Source organism: Moschus berezovskii, chromosome 17, assembly GCF_049115385.1.
Source record: "Moschus berezovskii isolate FMDL1 chromosome 17, NW_MosBer_1.0, whole genome shotgun sequence".
Classification (NCBI taxonomy): Eukaryota; Metazoa; Chordata; class Mammalia; order Artiodactyla; family Moschidae; genus Moschus; species Moschus berezovskii.
Window position 1 is genome coordinate 18,101,599 of NC_142476.1, and position 22,541 is coordinate 18,124,139.

A 22,541-nucleotide genomic window follows, 5' to 3' on the forward strand; every position below is an offset into this window, starting at 1 on the left:
CAAAGGAAACACACAAAAGGCCAGCCGTCGGGCAACAATGAGGTGGTCCCTAGAAGTCTGGCAAGAGCCAGGGGAGCTAAGGGAGAAACACGACGGTGGGGACTCAGGAGGGAGGGCTGGAAAACAGATTTATCTATGACGAGGCTTGATCAGGAAGGGGTAGACAGTGAGCGGTATCCAGGGCTAAGAGAAGGTTAGGGTTTTTCTATCTTTACATGAGTTAGATTTGAAGACTTTTTTTTTTTTTTTAACATGTTCAACTGAAAGATCCCCTGGAAAATGTTAGCCATGTGGGACAGTGTGTTGGGATGAAAAGAGCAGACTTGCCACTTGCTTTGTGACTCTGGCAACATTAGGTAACCTCTCCGAGCCTCAGATCTCATCTGTAAAATAAGGATAACCATGCTTGACTTGAACGGTTGCTGTAATAAGTGAATAAGGAGTGTCTAGCGATTGGCTTCTGTAAGTTTTTGAATTCTTTTTTTTTTTTATCTTTAATTGAAAGAGGAGGTTCACTTTAAAGTACTTGGGACAGAATGACCTGTGTCCTCCTATCTCTCAGGAGTTTCGTGGCCTCCAGTTAGTCCCTAAACACCACAACATCACTGAGGTTTCCTCGATCAGATGCAGACTTGGGTCCCTGCCTTGTGAAGCTGTGACTTTTTGATTACTGAGAACAGAACGGCAGAAGACACTTGGAAAAGCTCAAAGTGCCACTGACGTAATCTGATCACTATCCAGGCAGTAAAAAAGGGGAAGTTTGAGACGGGTGACGGATATTTCCTTAGGGTCAGGCTGACTCATGGATCCACTCTTAAAAGCCATAAGACTTCAGCGAAGCTGAACACAGAGATTCTATATCGTGATCTCCAAAAGAATTAAAATGTTTTTTAAGCATATGAAGTTCTCTGAGTGTAGTAAATGTCAATAAACGTTACTTTCTTGTCTCTTGATCTGGAATTTCTGAAAACATCATCATCTTCGATCTCCATGGGGTAGTCTGGGTGGAATTTAACTTGGTTACAAAGGAAAGACAAGAAAAATCAAATTCAAGTTTATGCAATGATCACTAGAAGGCTCAAAAAAGAGAGGCAAGCTTCCTCTAAATTAAGCTGCTGCTAGGGACCCTCCATGGTGATCTTTTTAGCCTTAACAACTAAAATCTTCATTCTACCAACCCTGTCCCCAAATCAGCACCTTGATCAGAACGTAACAGTCTCTCTGACTTGACTGCAGTTTCCTGACATCGTTAAGCAGTTTCAGTCGCCCTCTTTCTCTCCAGCTTCGGGTTCGGTATGCGTGCCACCTTCCAGAGTCGCTCTGCAGGGGTGCTGGGCAGACCTGGGCTCCAGTCCCCGCGGCATTTCAAGGAGTTGCTGCCGACTGTGTGGTTCAGCCTCAACAGTAAGCTGTGCTTCCTTCGTCTATAAAATGGAGACACTCGTGACTTGCAAAGGTAGGAGGGAGGGACAGAGTGAGGGTCGGAGCTCATATTTTTATAAGAATAGAAGCCCCCATATATACGACCACATGTCAAACAGATAGCCAGTGGGAAGCTGCTGTATACAGCCCAGGGAGCTTAGCTCAGTGCTCTGTGGTGACTTAAAGGGGTGGGGTGAGGAAGTAGGAGGGAGATTTAAGAGGGAGGGGATGTATGTATACATATAGCTGGTTCACTCTGTCGTATAGCAGAAACTAACGCAACATTTTAAAGCAATTATATTCCAAAATAAGAAAGAATAGAAGCCCCCAGGCAAGGGAGCCCGGAAGATCAGAGTGCACACAGGGTGATAGAATATGAACGGTCAGATTTTACAGCCAAAAAGAGGAAAAAGGACTCAAGTGAATTTCCTCCCCATTTTTTCAGTAAAATAATATGCTCCAAGCCTGAGACCGTTTTCCTCCTGTCTACTGCCCAAAACTCATTTCTCCAACAGAGATCTGAGCCACCATAAATCCCATCAGGGGTCAAGATGGCTGACACAATTTTAACTACAAGAGAGCACGGCATAAATGCATCATTATTATCCCCAAGGGCTGCTCTCTGCCTTTTCCAGGGGACAAAAGAAAAAGTCATATTTTTTAACCTGGAAATATATAGTATTTGCAAATTTTTGAGGGACAGATCCAAGAACTCAGAAGCACAAAGGCTGTTAAAGCAAAGTATGACCAGACTTAAAGAGAACAATCTTTCTGTCTTTAAAAAAAAATCTCTTTATTGCTATCCTACCAAAAATCTAGAGACACTGTTTCTAAATAAAGCCAGTTCTGTCTCCAGTTGCCTCTGACTATACAGTCCTTTCTATGCATCTATGTTCTATAACCACATCTCTTTTAGGCATGAGGCACTCAGCCCCTCACTGAGTCTGTTGCAGGAAAGGGGACCTCTTTCAGAGCCTGAAACTGGGCTTTTGTCTAACACTCAGAAATGAATTGTCTGAGGAGACACATGTGCTGCTAAAGCAAGAGATTTTATTGGAAAGGGTGCCCGGAAGGAGAGCAGGAGGGTAAGGGAACCCAGGAGAATAGCTCTGCCACATGGCTTGCAGTCTCGGGTTTTATGGTGATGGGATTAGTTTCCGGGTTGTCTCAGCCAATCACTCTGACTCAGAGTCCTTCCTGGTAGTACACACCTTGTTCAGCCAAGATGGATGCCAGTGAGGAGGATTCTGGGAGGGGGTCAGACGTGTGGTATCTCCTTTTGACCTTTCCTGAACTCTTCCGGTGGGTGGTGACTTATTAGTTCCGTGTTCCTCACCAGGTCCTCCTGTCGTAAAACAACTCATGCAAATGGTGGCTACGGTGCCTGGCCAGGGTGTGTGGTTTCAGTGTGCTTCCCCAGCAAGTCTACACACTCTCTCCCGGCGAGGTGCGATATTGCGGTGCAATTCTGATACCCACTACCCGGAGTTAGCCCAGACTTCATGAGCTAAGGGCACAGTCTCCAACAAGGCTGCCCTCAATTCAGACAACAGCCGTAAGTTCAGGGGTCCCCAGGCTGCCTGTATTTCTGACCAACTGTGTTCCTACTGCCAAGGGTTCCCATAACTCCCTCAGGTTCAATTATTCAGAATAACCCATAGAAACCAGGAAAGAGATTTACTAATGATTCAAGTTTTATCACAAAGAATACAACTCCCAAGGCCAGACAAATATAAAGATGTCTAGGCCTCGGAGGGCTCTGAAAGTGAAGTTTTTGCATCCTCCTTGATGGAAGCAGGATGTACCACCCTAGTGGACAAGGTGAAGCCCCTGACCTGGGCCCTCAAGTCACCCTGGCAGAGATCTCGCCAGGACTGATCAGGAACATGCAAGAGTAAAGACTAACCCCGGTACCCAATCACCAAGAGATGAATCCACGCGAATTTCTAATCCCCATGTTCCTCCAGTTTGTCCAGGTATCAGAGAATCTGAGTAGGCAGGGCCTCAGTTGGCTTACACACCCACTATTCAAAGCAAGAATCCTCTTCATATGGTCCCTGACAACACTGCATATTGCTACCATGCAGGCAGCACAAGGCCCTGACAAACAGGGGACAGAGAAACACACAGGGAAGATGCCCAAACATGCCAGCTCCAACTCAAAATTTCTCCAGAGTGTGGTTCAAAAACCAGGACAAAGTAACGAACACTCTTCTACATCTTCTTCCCTCCCCACGTGGACTCCCGTCCCCTTCCAGGTGAAGCTCTTAGCAACACATTTCTTCAGCCAAGCAGAAGAAACTTGACCACTCCATGATTAAGGGACCATTTTCAAGTAGATTGTGTTCTGGGTTCTAAAGACTTGCACTTGTAAATTTCAGGCACACAGCTTATCGGTATGAAGACTGACTATTAAACCAGGTTTGAGAAAATGTATGAGTTTCAATTTGTTTTGTTCAAGGATCCTATCAATCGAGGTACTGTGGCTTACACCTTCTGCCAATAAAGACGGATTCACAAAGCCTCCCTTCCCTTTATAAGCTGTAAAACCTGTTTCCCTGATGGTTGCTCATCTTACAAAAAGCTGCATGCCCATCCCTTTCTGGATTCCACCCAGCACCTTCCTGAAATGGCTTGGGAGATGTCAGGACCCCATGACCACAACAACCCATGAGGTTCACTGCAGACTTTGGCCGCTAACTTCAGGGTTATTAGAGTATTCCCTGGTGGCTCAGACAGTAAAGAATCTGTCTGCAAGGCAGGAGACCCCAGCTCTATCCCTGGGTAAGGGAAGATCCCCTGGAGAAGGGAATGGCTACCCACTCTGGTATTCTTGCCTGGAGAATTCCATGCACAGAGGAGCCTGGCAGGCTATAGTCCACAAGGTCGCAAAGAGTCGGGTGTAACTGGGTGATGAACACTTCGCTTCCCAAGAATCAGTGTGGAGAGAGTGGCCATACCACCCTGAACACGTCCCATCTCATCTGATCTCAGAAGCTATGCAGGGTCAGGCCTGGCTAGTACTTGGGTGGGAGAATGCCTTGCCCTACAGCATTGAAATGCATCCTTAAACTCTCTCTATCCCTCACTTTCCTCTCCCCAGGCCTTGCTATAGAAGCTTAAACGCACAGATTGACCTGTGATCTCGGTGCAGCTTTCCGTTCAGGTTTCCGATGGCGGGTTTTCACCATGTCTGCCTTCTTGCTCCTCTCTCCTTATCCAGAAAGAACAATGAAGGGTCAGAGAAGGACTCACAGTGTCTCACCCTGCCTTCCCTCAGTCTAAACAAGAACATGTCTTATTTAAAAAGGGGGGTGGGCTGGGGGGGAGAGAAAGGTGATATTTAATTTTATTGGGGAGAATGGATCATTGCTGGAGAATGCCTGGGGCTAAATGAGACCATCAAACCAAGAGCAGAGCGGCGAGCCGTGCGCACAAATATGAAGTAATATCTTTCTACTCTGGGGGAAACTGACACTCAATTTCAGAAGCTTCAGGCAGGCAGCTCAGAGTTGGGTGAAATCACAGACGCCTTCTTGGAACCATTTACAAGGCTTCTACTCTCTGCAGTGAAAGCTTAAAAATGCAAATGAAATGGGGCCATTTAAAGAAAAATATCCCTGCTAACTGTGCTCTGGGAAAGGAAAAAAAAAAAAAAGCCTATAGCTCAGAGGGCAATCTTAAAGTCAATGAAACTCAGCAGTGCTGGCTGATGTTTCATTCTGATGGATAATGTGTGCTGCGCTTTTCCCTCATGAGTTTAGAAGTAGTTAAAGAAAAGGGGGAAAATCACCCTGTTTAGGAGATTAATTTCTTTTCTGAAAGAAATGTCTGTTTTTGCTGTCACTTTGGGTTTGATGAAGAGTAAAACCAGAGCTTATTTTAAATGTTTGCTGCTGAAAATTACCAAGGTTGGAGGCTGGGAGGGAAGGACCCTGAAGAGGTTAAGTCTTGCCAATCTCCCCAGGCAAATTCATGTTTAAATTATCCAGGGAACCATTATAAAAATATTTCATCAGGAATACAGATTCTAATATGTGCAACACTGTTGAGCATTGAGTGCCAGGGATTGAGCTTCGCACTTTTACATGAATTATCTCATCTTCTCCACCCCCTCCCCACATACACACATGCGGGAGGTCCTATTACTCTAGCCATTGTAGAGGTAAGGCAACTGAGGTTAGGGAGATCAGATAACTTGCTTGGAGTTTCATAGCTGCAAAGTGGCTGGGCAGGATAGAATTGAAGCTCAGACCAGAGCCCAAGCCTACACAATGCTTTGTAGCCCACAATACTTTCTCAAGGCCAGTTCATTTCAAAATAATTTAGTAAGTCTCATCAAACAGTGACATTGCTACAATTTAGTAAATTATGTCTTGCTTTGAAATTTCTTTCTTTGAAGACTGCGTTTTGAATATAAGGTCATCAGTACTGGATGAGCAGACACTATAAACCCAGGGCTGAGAGACCAAGCAGCAATGGCCAGCTGCAGGAGACCCAGGTTCAATCCCTAGGTTGAGAAGATCCCCTGGAGAAGGAAATGGCAACCCATTCAGTATTGTTGCCTGGAGAATCCCACGGACAGAGGAGCCTGGCAGGCTATAGTCCATGGGGTCACAGAGTTGGACACAACTGAGCAGCTAACACTTTCACTTTTCACTTTCACTTCACTTTTCAATAGGTAATAAAGCTATTTTTTAAAAAGGTAAGGAATAAGTCATCACAAAAGTCTGGAGACAAGTCATCTTAGGGAGGACAGAAGGGATGTGATTGGGAAAGGGTACCTGGCACATAAGATACTGGCAATGTTCCAGTGTTGAAACTGGATGTGGGCTAAAGGGGAATTCATTTTTAAAATATTCACTCAACATATATTGAAAAAGATATTTGTTATAAAACATGGTCTTATATTTGTATGATATATTATATGTGAATACTCATGAGTGTTAAGTATTAAGAAGGTATGCAATACGACTCAATCTGTGTCATGGAGAGTTACAGAAGTTCTGAAATCATTGGCATTGATCCCTTGGAATCATGAAATTCCCTCTAGAACGTGCAACATGAAATTGTCTATCCCCCTGCTTGGCTACCTAGAGTGATGGGAAGATCTGTACCTCTCATAGCAGCCCTTTCATTCTTTGTTCTTTTAGGGTTGCTTCTGTAGGCAATGGAGCTCTTAATTTGTCTTTTTATTTTTTAACCATGGTAAGAGATACAAAACATAAAAATTCACCATCTTCATTATTTTTAAGTGTATAGTCCTCTGGCACTAAGTACATTCACATTGTTCTGCAACCGTCACCACTACCCATCTCTAGAAGTTTTTCACCTTCCCAAACTGAAATTCTATTAATATTATACCCACTAAACAGCTCCCAATCCTCCCTTCTCAGCTCCTGGCAGCCACCATTCTACTTTCTGTTTCTATGAGTTGACTACTCTACACACCTCATAAAAACAAAATCATACACTATTTACCTGTTGGTATCTGGCTTATTTCACTTTGCATGATGTCTTCAAGGTTTATCCATGCTTTAGTGTGCATCAGGATTTCCTTCTTTTTAAAGACTGAATAATATTTCATCCTGTGTATATACTCCACTTGTTTATCTATTCAACCATCGATGGACAATTCAGTTGCTTCCACTCTTTGAATTTGTAAATAATGCTGCTATGAACATGGGTTGGAAGCCCATTTCTTCTCAACTACCAGTAAGGGTTTCCTTATACTCAAGTTAAACATTTTTCTTGTAACTTTTGTCCATTAGTTTACATTCTAGTTAAGTTCTTATAAGATGACCCCTCTCCCCTTTTCCCACAAGGAAACCTTAAATATTGGAAGACAGCCTTGACATTGTGGTTGCCTCTTCTTTAACCCAATTATTTTAAAAAAGTGTTAGTCAGTATTCAGTCACGTCTGACTCTGTGATCTCACGGACTGTAGCCCTCCAGTTTCCTCTGTCCATGAAATTCTCTAGGCAAGACAACTGGAGTGGGTGGCCATTCACTTCTCCAGGGGGATCTTCCTGACACAGGGACTGAACTCTCTGGTCTCCTGCATTGCAGACAGAATCTTTACCATCTGAGTCGCCAGGGAAGTCCAATTATTATAAGGGCTTTTGTTATTTCAATCATCCCTTCACAAGATACATTCTCCAAGGCTCTCATCAAATTAATGTGCTTGTCTAGAGCATCACAAATAACAATAATTTTTATGGAAACCACATCCCACTGATGTTTTATCTCCTGTTTCTTGTCCAGTAAAAAGCCCTTCACCTAGAAAGCCCTCTTCCTTTTGATGTTAAAATCTACAAAAACAGTCCCTTAATTCTGTGGCTATGCAGTTGATTTTTTGTTTCAATACAACAAATCAACATATGTATTTGGTAAATCTCATCTTCTCAAATTTGGTTCAGACCCCCAGGCTACTGGGGTCACTTTAATGTTATCCCATATGGCTCTATATCATACAAAGAAATTGGAAATCATACTCGTTACTGTGTTCCTTTAAAGTATTGATATATGTATTGAACGTGACATGGTTAAGGCAAAGGTAAATCACTGACTTTCCTTCCATATTATTATTTGTTAACATTCTTTAAATATTAATACACAAACTGAACCAACTAGAAATTCACTTAACTACAATACTTCTTAATAAACCTACAGTAGTCTTATCCACCAAGATATCATGGAAGACTATGTCAAATGTTGTAGAAATCAAGATGTCCTATGTTTATGGACCTTCACAGGCTTGTCAAAGTAGTTGGCCCAAACTGGGTCAGTTTATGGTGTTATGCTTAGTGGCACAGTCATGTCTGGCTGTGTGTGGACAGGCTCCTCTGTCCATGGGGTTTCTCCAGGCAAAAATACTGCAGTGGGTTGCCATACCCTCCTCCAGGGGATCTTCCCAACCCAGGAATAGAACACAGATCTCCCGCATTGCAGGCAGATTCTTTACTATCTGAGCCACAGGGAAGCCCCATTTTATGGTAGTAGTATCAATATTGGCTGCCAGAAATCACCTCATTTTCTTCCAAGTATGCATAAAGTATGAGTTTAATGTACTGTTGAAGAGTTTTATTAGATGTAATGTCAAGTTTCCTTGGGGTTAGGTTCTAAAACTACTTTTCCTCTCCTTTTGAAAATTAGAAGAATATTTTTCTATTTCTAGTATTTCTATTTCTAGTATTCTGGAAACTCTCCCATTCTTTATGATTGCTAAAAATGAGTTTTGAGATTTCATCTGCAAATGTCTTTAATACATGAGGGTGAAACCACCTGGACTTGGAACCTGTGATATGACTCAAAATGACTGCATGTTAATATTTCCCCACCCACTCTTAACTCATATTTTAACATCTCTTCTTTGACTTTTGATGAAGACTGTACTTAAACTCCTATTGGGCCTCCATCGCATCTCGTTCATCTACTAACATTACAGTTTTCTCAAGCTCAATCCATTTCTCAGTCGCTCATCCATTCTTGGAAACTGTAATTTTCATTGTTTCTGCACTTTTAAGCCCATTTGTTGGTTAGGAAAATAAGATTTGTGGGCCCCAGTGGATAGGAGAGGAAAAATTAGATATCCAAATACTAAAACATACCAGGCTTTGATTGGTTCTCTCACTATATAATGGAGAAGATCTCTTCACATTAGTGGTACAACTACTGTTAAAGTTGGCAGAAGGGAACAAAAGGAACTGGATCAAACCCCAGCTAGATCTGTAAACCAGCCCCATTCATGTCATTTTATCAACTTGGAGGATATCAGACCTTAGTAACCTTATAACTTAAATGATGAGCTGGACTCAGTGTTTTAAGCAGAAGCATCCCTGCCATTTTGAACAAGGAAATTCTCAACTCTGTGGAACAATGTCACACCGTATAGCAGGCAAGTGCATGGAATGCTTAGCATCCTTAATTTCAGAAACTAAATTTCATTTTGTGCCACAGTCACTGTCGCTGTGACATTCCAAAGCAACCAAATACATTTCCAAGTGCCCTGGTTGAGACTCTCTGAAAGATATCTTTAAAGCCTCTTTCAGCTATGAATTTCTGGGTCTATAATTCTTTGCAGACAGAGACACTGGAGTTTCAAATCATTGGTAACTTTATGTTAAGTTTTAGCCAATAACACATTTCACCATTGGAAGTTGTTTTCAAGACGAAACAGAAACAGTCTGTTCAATTTCAGCAGACACGTAATATTTATCCATTTTTTTTTAATTACCAGGAGTAACTAATTACAAATCTGGACATTCAGAAAAACTAGTACACAATGAATCATTTTAAGTCAATTGAGGGAACAGCCTAGATGAACAGAAAGGATGACAAATTCTTACCAGAGTATCACAATAGAGCTAAGAAAGCTGCTAAATCTATACGTCATTTTCCTTTGCTTTAAGAGAGTGAAAGCCTAAACAGCTTCTTACTCTCCACTGTACCTGAAAATTCTCCTGCAGATCAAAAGAATTTCTCCCAATCCTGGAGAATTACCTTCCTGCTCAGAACTTGTCTCAGAGCACATAATTTCACCTATCAACACTGTGCCTTCCAAGAAGGCTTACTTTTTATCCTTCTCCTTTACAACACCTTCCTGTACCCACCCTCACCCCCAATACCAGCCCCATCCTGCAGCCCCATCATCACCACCACTGGCACAGCCACCCTCACCACCCAAGGGGGGCCGGAGCCTTGGCCAGCTGGCTTCCCTTCAGCAGAACTGACACAACCACTCCAGTGCAATGAGGGGTCTCTGCGGCCAACATGTGCAGAGTTTTCCTCTCCAAACAGAAGGCCACGTTCCTACAAAAATATCTGGCACCTTCCAAGGCTTCTAAGCTAGTCCAGACAGAGAGAGATGATTATGAAACTGAAGACGCCTCTTTTTCTTTTTCCCTTGGTAGTGGGTAAAAAAATCAGGAAGGTCAAACAATGCATTCTGTCAAGGCTTCCTTTCCCTTCCCCACAGTTCTAGGATCTAGCATCAGCAAAACATGTTAGATCACATTCTGGTGTGGAAACAAAGAGAGAAGAGTATTCACTTCACAAGGGTGGGGCTTTGAGACTCTCGGCTTCTCTTACTGTATTGCTATCTCCTTTCTTCCCAGATTTGGGGAAAAGGAAAAGACTGCGAAGGATTGGGGAACCTGCCCAGAAAAGAATGGAGGGACAGAGTGTGTGAACAGCTCAGACATACACAGCTACCGTAAAGACATTGGAAGTTGAGCCCAAACCTCAAATTCAGTTTTGTTTTTCTGCAAATTATCTGGCATAGAAAGCCAGCCCTGGAGCAGCTCTCCTCCCAGCAAATGGATTCAGGTCTCCAGCCTGGATTGGAACCAGGCTTTGGACAAAGGCTGTATAATCCCCATAGCTGCTTTGGCCCTCATACAGAAGAAATGGGATGAGTTACGGAAGAGCCTGGTAGGCTGCAATCTATGGTGTCGCAAAGAGTCGGACACAACTGAGAGACTTCACTTTCACTTTTCACTTTCATGCATTGGAGAAGGAAATGGCAACCCACTCCAGTGTTCTTGCCTGGAGAATCCCAGGGATGGAGGAGCCTGGTGGGCTGCTGTCTATGGGGTCGCACAAAGTCGGACACGACTGAAGCGACTTAGCAGCATTCTTCCTTAAGGACAGAGCCAGCGAAAACAGGTTCATACTGTGGCAGTTGGGATACAGCTTAGATAATGAAGTTATTGGTGATGAGTCTTGCAGCAGAGGGATGTTATGAAACGTCTCATCCAAGGTCTTTAATATTTGAAGAGTCCCTCATCCCCCTCTTGTGTCTTGCGTGGCTTTTTCAGGAGACAGTAGTTGGTAATAGTTATATGTCTTCCCTTTCTTTCTCTGATTCGTGATTTAGCCAACATTTCCTCCACATCTATCATGTCAGCCTCTGTGCTTGGAACTGGGTGGGGGCAGGGGGTGGGGGAAACTTCTTTTGATTCCAATCCAAGTGATTCACACCTGTGGTCTGCACCGGTGTGGTAACAATGAGAATAGACAAAGATGGTTGGATTTAAGGCCTATTAAGGTGATGAAATTGACAGGTTTTTGATGACCTAAAGAGTAAGAGGAAGAGAAGAATCAGGGGTGACTCCTAAATTTCTTATATGAGCAACTGGGTGAAAGGTGATGCTGTTTACAGAGAAAAGGAACACAGGAGTGTTTGAGGGAACAAGTTTGGGAGGGAAATACGATGAATTCAATTTTGACATATTGACTTTAAATTGCAGATGCTCAAGAGAAAGTTGGGCAAACAGGTCTTATGTTTAGGACAAAGATCTGGGCTAAAGACACAAAATACGGGAGGCATGCCTTAAAGCAATTTGTGAAGTGGGGAAAAAGGAAGGGATGGAGCAGATATGTGTATCTTCCCAGCCCCTAAAGAGAAGATTCAAATGGAAATCTCATGGAGCTTTGGGAATTGATCACTAGCCTAAATTTCAAAGAAAGATGCTGAACTAGTGGAAAATCCCATAAGTCACTGAAGGCAATCTTGGTTGGCCAAGAGACTCAAGTATCTTTCTGTAACAGACAAACTGATCCTTAATCCTTGGGCAGATACAGCTGGACAAAACCTCCCTTTCCACTCTGCCAGGCCCAGCCAATGATGGCATGACCTTTCAAATGACATAAGATCCTGGTAAAGAAGACTGGACAAGCAAAGTCCCCTGGGCTCAGCTGAATAGCACCACCAAACCCAGTTTCCCAAGAATGAATTCACAGGGTGGGAATTTACCAACCCATTCAATGGTTTTTAAACATATTTTTCAGGGGAATTTGGTTTTATCTTGAAAGCTTTGAGATCTTCCCAACCTGTCCTGGATTTGTCTCCATCCTTGTGACAGCACCACAATAAGCAGAGTTTCTCCCCAGTTCTAGCTCCAAGGTCCCCAAGGGAGCATTTTAAAGGCATAGAACCTCTGTAGGTGCCCTTGGAAAGAAGGCCGTTAGTAGGTGGGGTGGGGTGGGATGACGTGGCAGGGGCCAAGCTGAGCACAGAGAAGGGAGAGGGTGGGGTTCCTCGGTGCCCAAGCGGAGCCAGGGCGGGATGCAGGCTGCCTGCCAAGTTAGGAGCCTCCCTCCATTCCAGATGCTTAGATGTCAAACCAAGCCCACCCCTTCGGGGCTAAAATCTGTTTATTCTTGGCTGAGGAAGATTTTAGGTTTTCAAAAAAGAGTGAGGAAATGAGAAATCAGAAGAAAATCCTAAAGGTCTTATTAAATGACATTCAAATTCTTCTGTCAACATGGAAAGCACCAGAAACACATATTTCGTGAAATATCCCCCAAGAGCACAAACACATTTTTAAATTACCAGAAAGAGTTTGTGTTTGTTTGTTTTTGTTTTTTTACAGACGTAGCCTTTAAAACATTAACTGATAAAAGAAAAAAATAGCAAGTTCATTTTCAAGGTTGACTCAAGACAATTCTCATCCCAACTTTCTCACCAAATCGAGAAAACACACCAGGAAGGGGCTCCCAACCTTTTCTAAGGACAAAAGAGGTTTTAAGAGAGTAAGACCTGCTTTTCTTCTCTTTATTTTTTCTTTTATTTGTGGATTTTTAGTAAACCGTATATTTTTTCATTTTAGAATAGTTTCAGATTTATTTTCCTCTTTTTAATATCCAGCATTACTATTTAAAAGAAAATCAAGTATTGATTTATCAACTCTGATGAAGGGTATTTAAGAACTACCAACAGGGCTAACTATGAGGAAACCTGGATTTCAAGGAAAAGCTTAGTCTGACACAAGATACCAGCTGCAAGATTCATATGGATGTTTGTGGCTTCTGAGTCAGTTGAAGCTAAACTCTGGGTGTTTTTATAGCTCAGAATTGATACAAAAATATTCCTGAGCTTTCAGCACTTTATGATTGACCAGAAGAACTTCTCTAATTTCAGTTCACAACTCTGCTGGGTTACTATGCTGTGTTACAGATAGGCCCAGAAAGGTTGAGAAACTAAAGAAACACTAGAAAAGGCCAGAGCTAGGACTAAAATATGGGTTTTCTAGGTCCAAGCCCAGCTGTCATACCCCCAGGTGCTGAAGGGGTCAGGAGACCTGCGTGACGGGACAAGAAAAGAAACAAAATGAAAAGAAAAGCACATGGTCTAGTAGAGACATTCTCCTAAGCCATCAGCAGTGAGCACTTCCACACTAGAAACACAAATCCCTCTTTGAATTGCTGGATCGCCAGCTTTTCCTAACATGGATCCTGCAGGACCAACTGGTATCCCTTCTAGGTCCTCCTCAGCTAAGCCAAGGACAAGCCTCACTGTTTCCCACCCGGGGACCACTAATGCACTGGAACATAGGAGTCTCAAGACAGAGGTGGGACCCACACTTTCAATGCATTGACCAGGCTCACATAAGATGATGGAAGATACGATACCCCCTTGATGCTTGTGACCCCTAGCTGTGTGTACAGACCAGTGCTTCTCCAATCTGGGGGTCTTGAGAATCTGAGGATGTGAGCTCTGATTCAGTAGGTCTTGAAGAAGACCTGAAACACTGCCTTCCTAACAAGCTCCCAGGTGCTATTGCCAGCCCAAGAGCTACACTGTGAGGGGTAAGATGGTCAGACCTAGACGGACCATTGAGAGCATCCTTCTCAGTGCTCTTCAAACTGGGTTCCTGGGAAGTTCTGATGATGTATTTTCGGGGGATGATTTGAAAGACCAGAAGGAAACCAAGAACCCCTCTGCACCCCAGGATCAATCAGAATGATTCTGCTTCTATGTTACAGAAAGTGAAATTCTTCGCAAGATTTCATGTGATGAAAGTGATGCTTTGTTTTATAAATTCAAAATCTACTGCTTTAATCTGACTACCTCACTTTACAGAAGAGGAGTTTGAGAATAAGAGAGGATAAGTGACTCACAAGATGACACAGCAAATCGCTGGCCCAAGCCAAACTGGAGCCCTGGTCTCTTCCTCCCCACCCTACTCTGGCTGTCTTTGGAGGAAGACTTTTTTAAAAAAAAAGCCATGACTCAGTGGTTTCTCCTCTTCCTCCTGGGTTTACCAAAGTAAACCCAGCAGAATCCCACAGTGTTCTGGCTCTCAAAACAAAGAGTCCCATCTCTCCCCACCAAGGGCTGGCTCTTTGGAGCTGCCCTGCCGTCTATACCTGACAAGTCAGGGCAGCCAGCGGAGGAGGGAAGCAGCTTACTGGAGCAAGGTAAAAGTAAGGAGCGTTCCCAGAGGCAAGATGGGGGTTGGCTGTGGAATCGTTCCACAGATGGGCAGGCAAGTGCCTGCAAGACCTCAGAATTCCTTGTCTCCAAGGAGGGGCCCGATTGACTCACCAGGGCACTTATAGACAGCTTACTTCAAGCTGATTTGCAGCAAGCATGCTAGGGCAGCAGCAGGCCACAGCTGAAAAGGAAAGTTTGTCATGGGCAGGAGTAAAGCGGGAGCTGGGGGAAGTGCATGGAGGCAGGGGGGATAGTCTCCTACAAAAACCTGTGACACTCTGAGGCCAGTAAGCTTGGGTCAGGGGGTGATTCAAGAAGACATGGTCCCTGGCTCCAAGAATCCTGCAATCTGGAGAGGTTGTGAGGAGGTAAAAGAACAACATGAAACAACTGGACAACAATACAAAGCAACATGGAATTAAAAGCCAGACAGAAGGGTTCAGAATGTAACGGCCACAGCAGGTTGGTGCCAAGGAGACCACCATGGGTGGGAGCAGCTGGAGAAGATAAAAAAAAAAAAAACCATGATGACGGTCATTCAGCAGCATAGAGGAAGGGTAGAATAAGACAGGAGGAGAGAAATAAGTCAGGGATGCTGGTTCATGGGGTCAGAAGAACCGTGGGTGCTATACGCAGTGTCTATAGTACCACAGCACGAGTACCTCTTTAAGAAAGCAAGGGCACAGCTGGCTTGGAATCAGAGTCCCGGCAAAACCACGACCGATCCAGTCTCAGTTCAGTTCAGTTGCTCAGTCGTGTCCGACTCTGCGAGAATCACAGCACACCAGGCCTTCCTGTCCACACCAACACCCGGAGTTCAACCAAACCCATGTGCATCGAGTCGGTGATGCCATCCAGCCACCTCATCCTCTGTCGTCCTGTTCTCCTCCTGCCCCCAATCCCTCCCAGCATCAGGGTCTTTTCCAATGAGTCAACTCGTCGCATGAGGTGGCCAAAGTATTGCAGTTTCAGCTTTAGCATCAGTCCTTCCAATGAACACCCAGCATTGATCTCCCTTAGAATGGACTGGTTGGATCTCCTTGCAGTCCAAGAGACTCTCAAGAGTCTTCTCCAGCACCACAGTTCAAAAGCATCAATTCTTCGGCGATCAGCTTTCTTCACTGTCTAACTCTCACATGCATACATGACCACTGGAAAAGCCATAGCCTTGACTAGATGGACCTTTGTTGGCAAAATAATGTCTCTGCTTTTTAATATGCTGTCTAGTTTGGTCATAACTTTCCTTCCAAGGAGTAAGCGTCTTTTAATTTCATGGCTGCAATCACCATCTGCAGTGGTTTTGGAGCCCCCCAAAATAAAGTCTGACACTGTTTCCACTGTTTCCCCATCTATTTTCCATGAAGTGATGGGACCAGATGCCGTGATCTTAGTTTTCTCAATGTTGAGCTTTAAGCCAACTTTTTCACTCTCCTCTTTCACTTTCATCAAGAGTCTGCCTCTCCATTTCCACAGGGTTTTCCTAATTTCTCAAGTTGTTGGGCAAGTCCAAGAGCTCTGTATGCTACAGGAATCAGGCAAGAAACGCTGAACTCCAGTTCTAGTGGTCCTGAGTCAAGTTCAAGGTCACATGTCAAAAGAAAGGTCAGTATCCATGCACTATCTCTGGCTCTGGCTAAAGCCGCCCTCCTCGAAGACTTGGATATGCTTGAGGAACAGAATCAGATTAGCCCTAAGAAGGACATCAACCCCAGAGATTCAGAGTGACTAAATGGTATGCTGGAAACCACTCAGTTATGAAAGAGAAATCCATCACCTCCTTCCTCCTGTCTCTGGTCTGACCCCAACTAAAGAGCCAGTCTTGTTAAAATCTCATCCCTGACTCACACACAGTCTTCCCACATCTACATTTCTGAGGTAGGTAAGTTTGAGTGAATCCCAAAGATGCACTGCTCTGTCTCTAAACCTACGGGTGGAATTGCAAAGCCTTCTACTTGCTACCTCACCACCTCATCGCCCACCTCCAGGGCACCATCTTCGGATCCCAACACTGTGTTCCACCAAAACAACTCAGCAGCCTGGCATTCTTCAAGCTCATTGGGATTCCCAAGGATTGTAAATAAAAAATCATGGAATCTGATCCCTTGAACTTTGTCTCTCTCTGATGCATTCTAGGGTCATAACCTTCCTCCTGTCCCTCAGAAACCTGATTTGGATTCTTTCCGAAGTCTATCTTCAACCTTTTGAGGAGTTAAGTTATACATTAATAGCCGTCTAAGACTGTTACAGCTGAAGGGAACCTGAAGAGTTTGTCTTTCTACCTTCATCACTTGACATATGAGAAAACCAAGATCAACAGATGTGAAGTGATTTGTCCAGGCTCACACAGATCCTTGAGAGCAAGTGTAGGGCTGGAATCCTGGTCTTCTAACTCCCAGACCTCAGGGAGTTTGAATCGCTTTATGAGAAGGTGGCATTATTGCACAAGACCCTACCTGGCCTCCACTTAAACCATATCTCTGGGGCCATTTGCAAATGAAGACACGTGTCTGATGGCCACATGGTCCCAGGGATCTTGGTGGTGGGAGGGAGAAGACCCTGGGTCAGCTATTTGATATCATTTGTACTTCACTTTAAGACACAGCCAGAGATGCTGAGTTAAGGTGCTGACCTCAATGACACACCTGTATTGCATTGTCACCTCAAAAAGGAAGGTAAGGCAACCTGCATCATTAAAGAGTGAAATGGCAGAGCTTTAATCATCTGATTAATTCAGATCCACTCCCTGATGCTTCTTGTCAGACACTCAAACCACTCATTGTCTGCAACCGTTTTCTCAAGCCCCAAGCAACAGAAATCCCACGCTCACTCCATCCTCAGTTCTGCTGGAAAGAATCTGTGTGGGTCTGGCAGGCTGTCTCCAGGGAAATGAGCCCTCGGCTAAGAGCCCAGGACACCTGAGTTTACTTGTTATTCGCTGAGTAACCTTGAGCAAGTGGGTTTGCCTCTCTCTGCCTTTCACCTGCGTGGGAGAGTTAAGGCAGAGGCAGAGAAGTAAACAAGACAAACCTCCCAGATGCCTTTCAGCGTAAGGAAGGCTATGACATCGGCTGATAGCAATATCCTTCTCTGTTTCCATTTAGGGCAGAATGAGAGCATGGGAAACTAATATTTACTGACCATTCACCATGTGCCAAGGATTACGCTAGTGCTCACACCTGTGACATAGTATCAGGTAAGTCCCAGATGTGGAAACAGTGATCAGAAATGTAAAGTTGTTCACACAAAGTAGCACAGTTAACGAACAAAGAAGGTGTGGTTTTAATAAGTTTCTCCAACCCAAAAGACCTTATTTTTGGCATTACATCACACTGCCTTCAATAAAAGATGATTTCACGTTATTGAGAGATGGATGGGTGGGGTGGATGCAAACTGAGAGAGGAACCTCAGAGACCCAAGGACACAAATCATTCAAAAGCCATCAGGCAAGAAGGTTAAACGAGTGATGAAGACTGGAGGGGGAGTGGTAATCTCATTTCCTTCCTGAAAGGACCTGAGATTCAGCTCAGCTCAGTCCCTCAGTCGTGTCCGACTCTTTGCGACCCCATGGACCGCAGCACGCCAGGCCTCCCTGTCCATCACCAAGTCCCGGAGTTCACCCAAACCCATGTCCATTGTGTCGGTGACGCCATCCAGCCATCTCACCCTCTGTCGTCCCCTTCTCCTCCTGCCCTCAATCAAAGTATAGCAAACAAGGGCTTCCAGCCCAAAATTGACAGATTTATTTTTCAGGAGAAGCTGAAATGTGGAATTTTATGTGAAACCACCTTATTTTCATCTGTAGCCCTAACCCATTCCCATGTTCAACCCACAGACCCCAGTTTATAAACTCTGGACGTTGAGAATAAACTCTTCACCACAGGAGTGAGAATCATTTCACTTTGGGACCTTATAAAGGCCTCATCTCTGATTTCCTTTTCAGAGAAAGTGAATCTTCTGGTATGTTCAGAGCTAGGATACAAGGGCGCTGTGATTCAACCAACCCCACTAAATTGCTTGGGCTCATACCAGCAATTGCTTTCTCCCTTGGGGAGTCGAGGGGAGCCATATACGCCACTAAAACCAGTACGAGTACCCTTTTTTTCTAATAAGCAACAAATTATTTGAGGAGGACTTGGTTGAAAACTAGTTCTACCCCTATAGTTAAATCCAATTATACCATAATTACAGGGAGTCTGCACACATCAGAGCTTAGCTGGAAAAGAATAGGAACACCGCAGGTCTTCAAAACACCAGCCGGAGGTAAACCTATAATTTCACCTACCGTCGACCTGGCAGAACCTTCATGGGAAAGAAGACACACTTAGCTCTTGACTCTCCATCAGAGGAAACCCAGCGGGTGCCCCTTGGCCCCTGTGCAGCATTGGCTCTTACAGTTCAGTAAAGACAGGGGTAGGGAAGTGTCTCTTATTTCCTTTTAAACTGGCTGAGATATAAGAATAAGACACGTATCTTCAGGCCCAAACAGAAAGAAGCACTAAGCCTATGGAGAAATAGAAAAAATCTCATTGTTAAATCATTACCATTCCCTACTTTCATTATGTGTTTTTCTTGCAGTGGAGATGAAGGGGACCCTTAAATACACAAAGAAATAAATGATAAATAAATAAATAAATACATCTACAAGGAAACTCTCTGGAAGTGCCTCTTATTCACTGCAAAACGTCCATTTACTTGTTCACTTTCATTCCCACATGGACCCCCCTGTCCTCACATTTAAGGGAAATGTGAAACTGCTGTCCTGGCTATAACATGATCAAGAGGCAGAAGACCTTTACTGTAGCTTAGAAGGTCTGACACGGGCCCTATAACAACAGCGCATTTTGTTAGTAATATTCTTCTGCTGCAAGTCCACCGCTGTGTGTCTCTGCTGAAACCCTTTCTGCAGTCTTCACACACACTCTAGGCTTCACTCTGAAGGGAACTTCTAGCTGAGTACCCCCGGGGTGGGGGCTGGGCTGGACTTTGCTGAGGACGAGGTTGAGTCTGTAGAAGTAATACCATGCTGTAATTCCTCCCTAATCCCCACCTCATTTTTATCACAAAAGACGTGACTGAGAGGAAGGGACGTTTCAGTCAATTCATCACGCAAACGTTAAACCCTGACACTACAGGGCATCGAGCTGGGTTCTGTGGGGAAGAGGAAAATGACAACAAAAATGTTCCCTACAGAAATGCGCTGGGAAGAGTAATGGCAAGAGCCCTGGCCCCAGGTCAGGAAAAACCTCTTCTCAAGCCTCAGTGCTCACACTTCCCAGTGAGGTTACCTCGTGCGGCCTGCTTGACCTCAGTTTCCGTATCTGCGCGATGTCTGTGCCGTGTGGACTATAGGCAGGTCTGGCAGAGTTATCATCAGAGTTATTCAGGGAGGGAAGCCTGTGACCAAAAGCACAGTTAAACAAACAGGCATATGGACGGCCTCCCCTGGAAACAGGAAGCAGCCCAGGGGAACCAGAGCTTGGGTCGCAGGACCAGAACTGTCCCCCTTCAGGGCCCTCCCATCCCTGCCCCAACGTGCTGACTGTTACTGAGGAGAAACTGGGCAGGGAAGCCAGCCTTGGGGAAGCAGCACAGAGAACCAATGAGGGGGAAAGCTGGGTCAGGGATGGGCTGGGAAAGGCTCGACCACCAGCTCCCAGGAGGAGCTCCCGCTGCGGCTGACTTCAAGCGACCAACACACGTAACAGCCAGATGGGAAACTACTTCCTGAAATGCTGACAACTGACTCTTACAGCTGTGGCGCATCTCTAGGTTGAGTTATAAACTGGGGAGTTCCCGCCGGGTCCTCCGCATCTAACACAGAACCAGAAACAGGGCCCACCTAGCAACTTCCTGAGTCCATACCACTCTGCCTTTTAACGCTTGGGGACCTCAGGTGTGATAAACACTCTTAATGATTCTGAAGCCCTTCATGGTTTCAGGGAACTATTCCCAGGCCTCATCCAGGCGTCACTCTTAGGTGCTGTTCACAGGTCAGGACACAAGAGTGACCTGTGGCTTGGGTAAATTGCACAATTAGCAATGAATGGAGTCTGACCCCTCTGCCCTCCTCAGAGGAGTCTCCGCCTGAGACCTGGTCCAGCCCACTTCAGTAAGAATGGGTCCTTCTCCAGCTCCTCCCCATCCTGCGCTTCAAATGAGGCTGAATAGACTTAGGCCACCCGTCCTCCTAGCCTTTGAGAAGTGAATCCTAGGGTTCCCGGTGGAGTTCGGGCCCCCTTCTTCCTCATCTCCCCCTCACCCGCCCCCCACCCCGACCCAGTGTCAAACGCGAAACTGCTCACATGCTCCTCTCCACCGGGAAGGCACTGCAATCTCATCACCTCCACACAATTTGCTTCAGTCCTGCTGCATGTTCCTGCTTATTAAATTGTAGGATTATCCCCCTCCGCTGCAGCGACAGGGCTCCCGGACTGGTTTATTGCTCTATTGCTCAGAACTGCTGAACTCAGCACCGGCGTGGGCTTCTCCTGCACTCGGCGTGATGGATGAGCTGGCACCTGCCAGCGTCGGGTGAGAGCTGAGACCTGTGCTCTGAGCCCCGAAACGACTCCCCAACCTGAAGGGTTGGCCTCTTAATTGTTTCATCCAAGAGCTGCAGGTATGAGAAGAGAGACCCAAACTTGGCTCACCGTGCCCTCGAACAACTCAGCAAGGGTTGGAATCTTTCACAGAAAAGTTTTGCAACTGTCCAATCCTCCCCTTCTTTTTCTACCTCATTCATTTTGCCCACCTAATCGCCTTTCTGTGACCAGTCCGTAAACCAAGCTAAAATGCCATGATGTTATTAACTAGCTGCAGGTACCTGTGTGCATGCACACACTTATGCACGCACACACTTATGCACACACCAACCCTTCCCGGTGCTGAGCTAAGCATTCTAGAGGCCTCGGGTCTGTCTGTCTCCATTTACCAGCTCACCAGTCAGTTTCTCCCCATTAAAATGTGCCCCTCTCCTGCCAATCTTCCCTCTTTATTTAGCAGATTCTAACTGGCATCTCATGAAACATACAAAAACACGCACTGAGGCAGCCAGTAGAGATTGCCAAATTTGATTACCTGCGTCGATCCATCTCGCTGAGGTGCTGATGAAGTTTAGCTTAGATTTTTTTCCCCCTCCTCTACAGGGTGGGCTCTTTCAATCCCCTCCCACCCTTCACTCCAGACCCCCCAGGTAGTAAACCTGCTGTCTGGGCAGGGACCCAGGGTACAGCTTGCACTTTTTTATCTTTTACTTTAGGAGAAAGGCAGCCTGCCCACGCCTGCTCAGCTCTGCCATCCCGAGGAGTCCCCACACCAAATTCTCTCTTTTCTCCAGTTGGCACGTGTCCTCTTGCATTTCTGAGCTCATCAGGGTGGCACTCTGTGCGATGTCCTCCAGATCTGCTAGGCAGGGACAGAGGCCCCTCTCTCCTGGCTGCTACTGGCTAACACAGGGGCCCCTCCCTCCTGTAGCCCAGATCACCATGCTGGGCTCCCTCACTGCACTGGAAAGCCTTTGTGTCCCAGGGCTGAATCTTAGTCATCCGTCGATCTCCAGCATCTGATGGAGTATCTGGCACATAGTAGGCACACAATAAAAGTTGAGTGAAGATCTCAATTAACAAATGACACCTGTCTCTCCTCTGGTCTTCAAACCCTCTAATTCTCCAAATGGTGAGGGTCAGGAGTCAAGGACAAAGGAAGATGCAAGCTCTCTCTAGCTCAGTGTTTTTGGATTCCCCTCTTGGAGTCAAAGGGGCTTCTCAGGTGGTGCAGAGGTAAAGAATCCACTTGCCAACACAGGAGACGCAAGAGACTCAGGTTCGATCCCTGGATAGAGACGATCCCCTGGAGAAGGAAATGACAACCCACTCCAGTACTCTTGCCTGGAGAATTCCAT

General features: G+C 45.1%; 1 long non-coding RNA gene across 1 annotated transcript; it reads right to left on the reverse strand.

Annotated features, from left to right (window-relative positions):
- Nucleotides 1-18,402: 18,402 nt before the first annotated feature.
- On the reverse strand, nt 18,403-21,204 carry LOC129551043 (uncharacterized). Its single transcript, XR_008684984.2, has 3 exons — nt 20,944-21,204; nt 19,927-20,035; nt 18,403-19,142 (listed from the first exon to the last, which is right to left on the reverse strand). It is a non-coding gene; the product is annotated as an uncharacterized LOC129551043 (long non-coding RNA).
- Between the last annotated feature and the right edge of the window lie 1,337 nt (nt 21,205-22,541).